Source organism: Balaenoptera musculus, chromosome 17 (assembly GCF_009873245.2).
Source record: "Balaenoptera musculus isolate JJ_BM4_2016_0621 chromosome 17, mBalMus1.pri.v3, whole genome shotgun sequence".
NCBI lineage: Eukaryota > Metazoa > Chordata > Mammalia > Artiodactyla > Balaenopteridae > Balaenoptera > Balaenoptera musculus.
Genome location: NC_045801.1, coordinates 41,641,738 through 41,652,111, shown reverse-complemented (window position 1 = coordinate 41,652,111; position 10,374 = coordinate 41,641,738).

Below are 10,374 nucleotides of genomic sequence, written 5' to 3'. Positions count from 1 at the left end.
CATCTTTCAATATGTTGTCTTTGTTTCATATGTATATATGTTCAATTTTAGCTCCCTCTTTTTCTACACATCCCAGTTTTAAAATTCACTTACTTTGAAATGTATGGAATTCCTTTATACTTGTAATAATTTTAGAAACTTTGGCATTTTCTAAAGTATACTTTCTCCATTGAAGATGCAAAGTTAAAACACCATGGTAAATAAAGTATTGGCCTCTACAGTGCTTTCATTTTCAGGAAAAAGAAAAAAAAAAAAAGATTCTTAGAAGGACAGATTTTTTAAAGAAAATCAGGCCCAGCCCAGTTATTTCTTGTTTCTGCACCTTTTCTGTGCCATATCTCCTCTGTGAAGCCTTCCCAGACCTCTTTCTCTGTACTCTTCGGTCATGCTCACCTCCCAGGACAATAATTACCAATTAAAATGTCTTTTATCTCCAACTAGGCCTTGGACCTTGTTTTGTTCATTTTTTTTATAGCCAGTACCCACTAGTTCAGAGGCATGCATACATAATAAGACATTGGTAAATACTGAATTGAATTATGGATAGGATATCCCATTATAGAACTTTAATTCTGTAAGGTTAGAGTAATGGATGAAAATTATTCCCAATTAATATTAGGATTTTTTAAGTTAATAAATGTTTTTTAGAAAAGTTTTAGATTTACAGAAAAATTGAGCAGGTAGAACAGAGCTTCTATGTACTCCTCTACCCTTCCCCACCACAGCACAGTTCCCCCATTATTGACATCTCATATTAGTGGGGTGCATTTGTTACCATATGAACCAATGTCGATGCATTATATTATTATTATAATGCAAAGCTAATAGTAATTATTAAAGTCCATGTATCATTCAGATTTCCTTAGCTTTACCCTAATGTCTTTTTACTGCGGCAGGATACAGATATCACATTTAGAAGTCATGTCTCCTTAAGGTTCCTCTTGGCTGTTGACAGTTTCTCAGACTCTCCTTGTTTTTGATGATATTGACAGTTTTGAGGAGTACTGGTCAAATATTAATATTTGGTAGGACACCTTTCTAGGGGAATTTATCCGAAGTTTTTCTCATGGTTAGACTTTCTCATGGTTAGATGGTTATGGGTTTGGAGGAAGAAGATCACAGAGGTAAAGTATAATTTTCATCACATCATATCAAAGGTACATGTGATCATCATGGTTTATGGCTGCTGATGTTGACCTTGATCACCTGGTAGTGTTTGTCAGGTTTCTCCATTGTAAAGTTGCCCCCCATCCCCTACCCTTTCCATACTCCACCTGCTCTTTGGAAGGAAGTCACTGTGTGCAGCCCACTCCTAATGAGTGGAATGTTATGCTCCCCCCTCCTTTAGGCTGAAATATCTACATAATTTATTTGGAATTATTCTGTGTGTGAGATTTGTCTCTTCTCCCCCATTTATTAAGTCATTCAATGATTTATTTATATCTTTATCTTGTTGCTCAAGTTGTTCTACCTTTGGTCAGGGTAATACCTGTTTATTGTTATAGGGCTGATTTGAAGTTAAAAATGAATGTGGCTAAATGATAATCAGCACTTCTCACGTAATAGGAGAGGAATAAAACTTTTCCCCCCATTTGATTAGACTTGCTTATTATCCCTATTGGCCAAAACACAACTATAGGAGAAAAATCCTTCCAAATTTTAATACTGGATTGCCCATCAGACTGTTCCTTTTATTGCCTCATTAAGGACATTTTTTAGTAAACTGGCTTTATTTTTTACATGGCAAGTGGTGGTACAATGACTCCTAGTGTAGTTTGGTGCCGCTGCCTTGATTTGTGCTAGGGCACCAACAGTTTTAAATACCATTGCACTTTCGTCATCAGAGCAAACATTAACACAGTGAAAAACACAAATGTCTTAATTTTATTGTGAAAATAGTTGTGACGTTTTGGTCCCCCTGAAACGGTCTTTGAGACCCCCAGACATCCATGGAACACACTTTGAGAACTGCAGACCTAGTTTCCAAACCAGAGTGCTGGGAGTCATCTTAGTCATTCCTTTCTTCTTTTTTCTGAGCTCCATAATTACAGTTAGCACTTCCTGAGTAAGATGTTGTGAAGCTCTACTCTGAGCTTTCACATTGTATTGACTCCTGTAATCCTCCACCACTGTGAGCCAGGTACTGTTACTGTCACTCCCACTTTACAGATGAGGAAGCCAATGCACAAACGTAATTTGCCCGAGTCCCATAGTAGAGTCTGGCTCCAGCCCCCCCCTCCCCCCTCCCCCCTCGCTGTGCTGCCCCCAGTTACCATCACATCATTCCCAAATTCTCTTTTTTTCTTCTGCCTTAGTTCAGGACTCCATTCTCTCAACTAGTGCAGTAATCTAACTGGTTTTCCTGACGTGTGTTGCCCCTTCAATTCTGCCTTACAGTGTATCTCCCAAGCTCTCTTTCTAAAGCACAGATCTGCCCACGCAGCCACCGGCCTGTTATGGATCACTTTGGGTTAAAGGCCAAAGCCCCTAACTTAACACACAAAGCCTCTTGAACCCAGGAAGTCCGCCTGGGTGCTGTTCCGCACATACCTGCCTTCTCACTTATGGCCTTTGCACCTGTACCTCTCCGCCCCACCTCCACTGTCTTCCCTAGCTAAGTCCCAGGGATCTGTTACTATGCAAATATGCCTTCTGCAGAAGCTGTCCTGCCCTGCGCGAGGGAGGGCTCTTCTCTACACCCTTTCCTCCGCGCTCTTCTCGTTCTTGCCGCTACCACTGCCCTTCCCAGGCTGCTGGCAGCTTCTGGGGGCAGGGACCGCCTCCGTCGCTGGGACCCTCACGCCGGGCCTGGGGCCTGGCTGACCACAGCGCCCTTTGTGGGATGAATGGCGGGGGCAGTAGAGGTGTGCTCCCTGGGGACGGCCCTCCTAACTAGACTCCAGTAACCGCTCCCTTGAAAGAGCTTTGCAGCTGGCACCTTGGCGGGCCAGCAGGGTCGCGGGTGAGCTCTGCCCTCTAGAGGCGGAACTGTTCCCGGACTCGGAGGCTGCAGAAGCACCACGGAGACTAGGCCGAGAGCGCGGGCTCTGCGGCAGCTGCCCTTGGCCGCCATCTCAGAGGGAGGCCCTTGAGAAGGAAGGCATCGTAGGGTGTGAGAGCTAGAGGGCACCCTAAAGACGATTGGTCCAGCCCCCCCAGGGTTCATGATAGTCCACCGTGCGAAGAAAGAACAGGGATAAACGGCAGCGTTGGAAATCCAGAAGCTCCGGGTGGAGGTTGAAACAGGCAGGGGGGCGCTGGTTGGCTCAGCCTGCTCTGGGCCAGGCGCTGTTGTCGTTAACTGCAGGGCGTGGACTGTCCACAAGAGCTTACGTTCTGTTGGTGTTGGGACAGAGAACAGATGTGTAACAAATAACTATCAATGAGCACTATGGAAAAGGTAAAATGTTCTAACAGGAGAGAGGGGACTACTTTAGCTGTAGGGGGTAGGGAGGGATATGGGATGGACTCAAAGAGGAGGTGCTATTTTACCTAGTGCATTCATTAATTCAACAAACACTAGGGCATAATATGTAATAAGGTAAACAAAAATTCCTGTCCCTTCGGAGCTTAATTCTAGTATGGGGGGGCGGGGCATAGAAAACAAACATGTCAGATAGTAATAAGAACTCAGAGGAAAAATACAGGCAGCGTAAGGGAAGTGATGGGAAGTACTATATTAGATAGATGTTCAGGGACCTCTCTGGTGTGACAGCTGAACAGAGAGCTGTGAAGTGAGAGAACAAGCCGTGTGGATAAGGAGGAAGAACATTCCAAGCAGGGGAAGCTTGGCATAGTTAATGGACCACAAGGAGGTCAGGATGGCTGGAAGGGAGTGTGCAAGGGACAGAGTGGGAGAAGAGGCAGCAGGAGGAAGCGTTTTAAAATGATCAGCGTGACTGCTGTATGGAGAACAAATTCTAACGGGGATAGTAGAAGCAGGGAGACCACTTAGTAGACCAGTCGGTCCAGGTGAAAGACTGTGGTAGCTTGGAACAGGGCGTGGTTGCAGGGTTGCATTCAGGACATATGTTGAAGGTAGAGCTGAAAGGATGTACTGATGGATTAGATGTGTGGGATGGAGACAACCCAAAGGTGAGCACCTAGATGAACGTTTGTCACTTATTGGAATGGGGAACATGAAGGGAAAAGTGGCTTTAGGGCAGGATGAAGTCAAGAGTTGGTTTTTGACAAGTTAAATGTTAAAATGTAGGGGAAAATTTTTATTATAAAAATTTTAAATGTTCAGCAAAATTGAAAGGATTTTATCATGGGCACCCATATACTCACTACCTAAATTTCATCAACATTTTGCTATGCTTGATCTCTCCATCTATCCATCCCTCTTCCATCCATCATTCCATTTTATTTTTTGATGCATTTCCAAAAATAAAAAAGTTGGGGTTATCAATACACTTACCCATTAACAGACTTCAATATTTGTTTTGTTTTTGTTTTTTTTTTAGTTGAAGTAGAGTTGATTTCTAATATTAGTTTCAGGTGTACAACATAGTGATTCAATATTTGTATAACTTATATTCCATTTAAAGTTATTATAAAATCTTGGTTATATTCCTTGTACTGTACAATATATCCCTGTATTTATTTATTTTATACATAGTAGTTTCCTCTCCTCTTCCCTCTGCCCACTGGTAACCACTAATTTGTTCTCTGTATCTGTGAGTCCATTTCTGTTTTGTTATATTCATTTGTTTTATTTTTTAGATTCCACATATAAGTGATAAAATACAGTATTTGTCTTTCTCTGACTTATTTCACTAAGCATAATACCCTCTAGGTCTATCCACGTTGTTGCAAATGGCACAATTTCATTCATTTTTATGGCTGAGTAGTATTCCATTGTATATATATACACATCCTCTTCATCCATTCATCTGTTGATGGGCACTTAGGTTGCTTCCATATCTTGGCTATTGTAAATAGCGCTGCTATGAACATTGGGTTGCATGTACCTTTTTGAATTAGTGTTTTCATTTTCTTTGGGTATATACCCAGTGGTGGAATTGCCAGATCATATGGTAGTTCTATTTTCAGTTTTTTAAGGAAACTCCATGCTGTTCTCCATAGTGGCTGCACCAGTTTACATTCCCACCAACAGTGTACTAGGGTTCCCTTTTCTCCACATCCTCACCAACATTTGTTATTTGTAGACTTTGTGATGACAACTATTCTGACAGGTGTGAGTTGATATCTCATTGTGATTTTGATTTGCATTTCTCTGATGATTAGCGATGTTGAACATCTTTTCGTGTGCCTGTTGGTCATCTGTCTATCTTCTTTGGAAAAGTGTCTTTTCAGTCTTCTGACCATTTTTTTAATTTTTTTTTTTTTTTTGATATTGAGTTGTAAGAGCTATTTATATATTTTGGATATTAACTCCTTATCGGTCACATCATTTGCAAATATTTTCTCCCATTCAGTAGGTTGCCTTTTCATTTTGTTGATGGTTTCCTTTGCTGTGCAAAAGCTTTTAAGCTTAATTAGGTCTCTTTTGTTTATTTTTGCTTTTCTTTTTTTTTTTTCGCCTTAAGAGAAAGATCAAAAAAAAAAAATGCTGCAGTTTATTGTCAAAGAGTGTTCTGCCTGTGTTCTCTTCTAGCAGTTTTATGGTTTCAGGTCTTACATTTAGGTCTTTAGTCCATTTTGAGTTTATTTTTGTATACAGTGTGAGAAAATGTTCTAATATCATTCTTTTACATGTGGCTGTTCAGTTTTCCCAGCACCATTTATTGAAGAGACTGTCTTTTCTCTATTGTTCAGTATTTGTTTAGTATTTTTTTCCTTTGAGGTAAAATTTCAATGAAAAGTACAAATATTAAGTGTACATTCTTAACAGATAAACTTGCGTAACCCAAACTCCTGACAAATTATAGAACATTACTGTCACTTCCAGAAAGTTTCCTTTCCCTGCTAATTCCCATTTCCATCTTCCTAGAGACAGCCACTGTTCTGATTTTTTCCACCATAGATTGGTTTTACTAGTTCTGTACTAGGGAGTATTTATATATATAAATATATATGGATAAATGGAATCTCACATATACACTCTTTTGTGTCTGGCTTCTTTCTTTTTTGTGGACAAGCATATTCATTTCTTTTGGGTAATACCTAAGAGGGGAATTGCTGGGTCATTAGGGTAAGTATATGCTTTAGTTTTATAAGATAACTGTCAGACCTTTTCCAAAGGCCCATCAACAAAAGAATGCATAAATACATTGTGGTGTGTTCATATTATGGAATGCTGTGCTATGGTTAAAATCAAGTAGAGCCACATGTATCAACATGGGTAAATTTCAAAAACATAATTTTTGGGGGGGCATATTTTAGATGAACACATGCAGTATGATACCTTTATATAAAATTTGAAAGCTTGTGAAAGAAATATTATATATAGTTATGGATACTTACTTATGCAGTAATAGCATAAAAGCAAGCTTTGCAAAAATAATCAATTTCAGGATAGTGGTATCTCAGGTGGGGGTTGGAGAGACGAATGGGAACAGAGGGGTTCATGATTGGCTTCAACTATATCTGTAAAGTTGTATTTCCTTAAAAACATCTGAAGCAAATATGGTAAAAGGTTAAGATTTTATAAAGTTGGGTGCTAGATACATGTTCCTTATATTAATCTCTAGTTTTTGGTTCACCTTATCTAAGGTGCTGCCCCTGCCCTCTACTTCTGCAGGTGGTGGAGACTGGGCTGAGCCCGGATGTGGGAGCAGAGCTGCTCGCTCCCACTGTGTCTCACTCACGTGGCTGCCACGGTTCAGGGGAAGCTCCCCAGAGACCCCAGGTAGGACGGCCTGGCAGACAGCACCCTGACCTGCTCCCGGTTACCGCAGCCTTGCAGATGACTTCCAGCCCTGCCTTCCCCACCTTGCTCCTAAATTTAGGTCTGTGACCTGGACCTAGCTCTCCCTTCAATCCCAGTTCCAAACCCTACTTAAAATTGGGTTTATTTTAAAATATCTGTTCTGTTCCATTGTTTTGGGGTTTTTTCTTCAGGAACTCTGACTTTACACTTGTGTAATTTCCTTTGTCTGTCTTCCCTATCACTCCCTCTCTAATGATTTTTATTCATTTCCATTTTATCTTCTTCACTTTTATTTCTATTCTTTTTATCTTCCATGGTGTCCCTTAGAGTGGTGTCTCCTCTCTCTTGTGTTTCTTGTAATTTGGTTTTTGTATCTGAAATGTTTTGTATTTATTTTTCTTATACTTATTTAGTAAATCTACCCATTTCTCTTCCCTATCCTCCTCTCGTCTGTCACCTTCCGTTCCTTGACCTCACCATCACTTCCTTGAGTTACTTCTGCTTTGTCAGCTCCCTGCATAGCTGCCACTGCCTTGTTACATTTTTGAAAATTCATAATAGGATGTTGGGTTAAAATTTTCTTCTGCTTTGTGGCCACATTTCTCTGATGAGTTTTCTTAGTCTGCAGGGAAGTTTTGTTACTCCTTTTCAGATTTTCTTCTGACGGTACCTTTGTATGGATGTTTTTCTTACAGTACCTTTGATTGGATGTTGAGTTATAAGTTTTTATCGTTTTGGAATGAGTTGGATTTTTCTAAAACAACTATTGGCAAGAGAATCCCATGATAGGAACAAGGGAGCTTTCCTCATTTCTCAGCTCAAGGCTTCCTTCTGTCGGTCTGGGGGTGTGTACTTTACTTCAGGGCACCTACCTGTAACGGGACCTCCTCTCAATTTAGGATTCTAACCTGGATCAGCTGAGCTCCTACAAGTAGTCTGGAGCTCCCCTGGTTCCTCCCCCAGCCACTGGTTTCCAGGCATTCTGCCCCTTCCTGCCAGCCTGCTCTTCTCTTTTTCCTAAGCTGCACCTGTGGGTCCTCCAGGCACTTACGGATTAATTTCTTCCTCTCCCAGTATTCGTACCCTCTTCCTTCTTAATCCTGCTCACATCTATTCCCACCCAGGCTGAGCACTCTCCTGAGTTGAATTTTTGCTGAGAATTGCTGTACCTCCACCCTCTGGACTCTTGTGCCACTTCTGGTCTTCCCTGGGGCACCTGCTAAACCGCACGTTATGGTTTCCTGTGCTGGTTCGGGGAGGGGGGGGGGATGATGCTATACACAATATGAAGTTTGTGAAATTTCTCACTTCCTTGTTTTACTGAAGATGTAAGCATGTAGGCATTTCATACCCTTGTTCTCATTGCTCTGAATGCTTTTCAGGAAAATTGGAAAGATTCTGAACAAAGCTGTCACCACGTAGCCTTCAGGCTGACCTAGAGTCCTTAGCCAGGCATTCAAAGCCCTCCACAGGCTGACGTTGGTTTTTCTCCCTGCTCTTAGGTGTGACCACGGGTCCAGCCAGACTAATCTCCCACCATCCCACCATGCACATTCCTTCCTCTGTGTTCTAACTGTTTTCCACAATTGCAGTGTTCCCTTCAGGGGCTTCTTTACGGTAGCCATTGTTTTTGGTGACCCAGCATGTATTTCTCCCTTTCTCTACCACCCATCAACAGAGATAGATGCATAAACCCAGCTTGTTAATCATGGTGCCCCTTCCCTGGGCAACAGTTTCAGGGAAAGCTGAATGGTCCAAGTAGGGCCAGAGTCCCTCCCTGACTTCCTTCCACTAGAGCTAGCTGGGAAGCCTGCCTCTTGCCGCTGGTGTCACTGTGTCAAAGAATATTCATCTGGAAGAACACACCATCTGCAAAATTAAAGGATATGGTGATACAGAGAGAGAGAGAGAGTTTCCTTGTTTAAGTCCTGGATCCACCCTGAAGTTCCTGGTGACATAAGCCAGTCGATCACAGTTTAGATTAAGTGCAACTGAAAGACTCCTAACAAACACACCTTACTGTGTTCTCCCATCACCCTGGTATTTTTACCTGTCGTAACACACATCACACCATATGGTGATTGTAATTGCCTGTTTATTTGTTTGTATCCCCCACTGAAAGCCCTTTACCGCAAGGTCCACACTGTTCACCATTGGGTGCCTGGTACCTTGCATTATGCCTGGCCAGCATGGGGCCGTCATTTAGTATTCAGTTGAAACTTCATTTCTGCCTTTCCTAATTCTTCCCATCACTCAAGGTCTTAGACTCCAAGTTCTTTGTGACGCATTCCACATCAAGTTGAAGAATCTACATAAAATGTCCAGGATAAAGCAGGCTCTCATCAGAGCTGCATCCTCCTCGTCCCTAGTTACTCGAGTCAGAAGTGATGTCTCCCTCGTGGGAGCTCCTATATCTCATTTAATCAAATGGTATCTACTCATACTGTCTTAAAAGAGAAATGCAAATGACTTATAACTAACGTAAGTTTTCAAATGTGATTGTAAATGCCAGAAGCAAGGACCTAGTACAGTGCTTCATATAAAAGAATCCACAGTTGTTGAATATACAGCTGAATATACAGCACAATGATCAATACTTTAGAGGTTAAATGGAAACCGGTAGTCTGTTATTGGCTGTGGGAGTCCTTATGTTAAGTGAGTCACGGGGTAGATTCAAAGGAACCTGAAAGAAGGATAAAGCTGAATCACAGTTTTGCAGAATGCATGAATGCTGTTTGAAAATCGAATTAAGCCATAACGACTGACCACAGCTGAAAAATAGTCGTGGTTATTTTCTACACCCAAACGTCTCATTACTTGGTAAAGGCTGTTAACTTGTCCAAGCTGAATAGTTGGAAGGAGAAATGAGGCATGAGGAGGGCAAGTTAGAGTTTATTGTGCCTTCCCTTTCGATAAGGGGAAACTGAGTGTGGCTAGGAAAAGAAGCCTGAAGCTCTGGCTCCAGAGCTATGTTCATACCTCTCACATCAGCCTCATATTTTTTTTTGGCTGTGTCTTCCATATGTAATTAGTGATAGTCTGATTGATTCAATTCTTCTGGTGGAATGTAAGCTCCAAAAAGCCAGGGACTTGGTCTGTCTTGTTCAATGCTGAGCCTCCCAACACCTAAAACAGTGCCTAGTCCTTATGTCTGGGGCCATAGTAGGAGCTCCACACATATTTATTGAATTCATATCTCTACAATACTGGACACAGCTTGTTTACCTTTTATGTATCTTGCTAAAATATTTATATGTCCAGATTTCCTTTTCTGATGCAGATGTTAAAAGAACATCTTCAACTCTAAGTTCTATGATATCAGTGACCTCCAGTGTCTTATTCACTAAAGTATCTCTAGTGCCTAAGACAGGAGACATTCTGTCAATACTTATGGAATGAATGATTTAAGTATTTGATTAGTGAATTTTAAATTGAGCGAAAAAATGGAAATGATTGGCTCAGACTTTTGGGGGGTTTTTTGGGAAACTGTTTATTTTCCGTCAACCTACTTTCATTTTACGAGTTTGCGGAAGAACAGC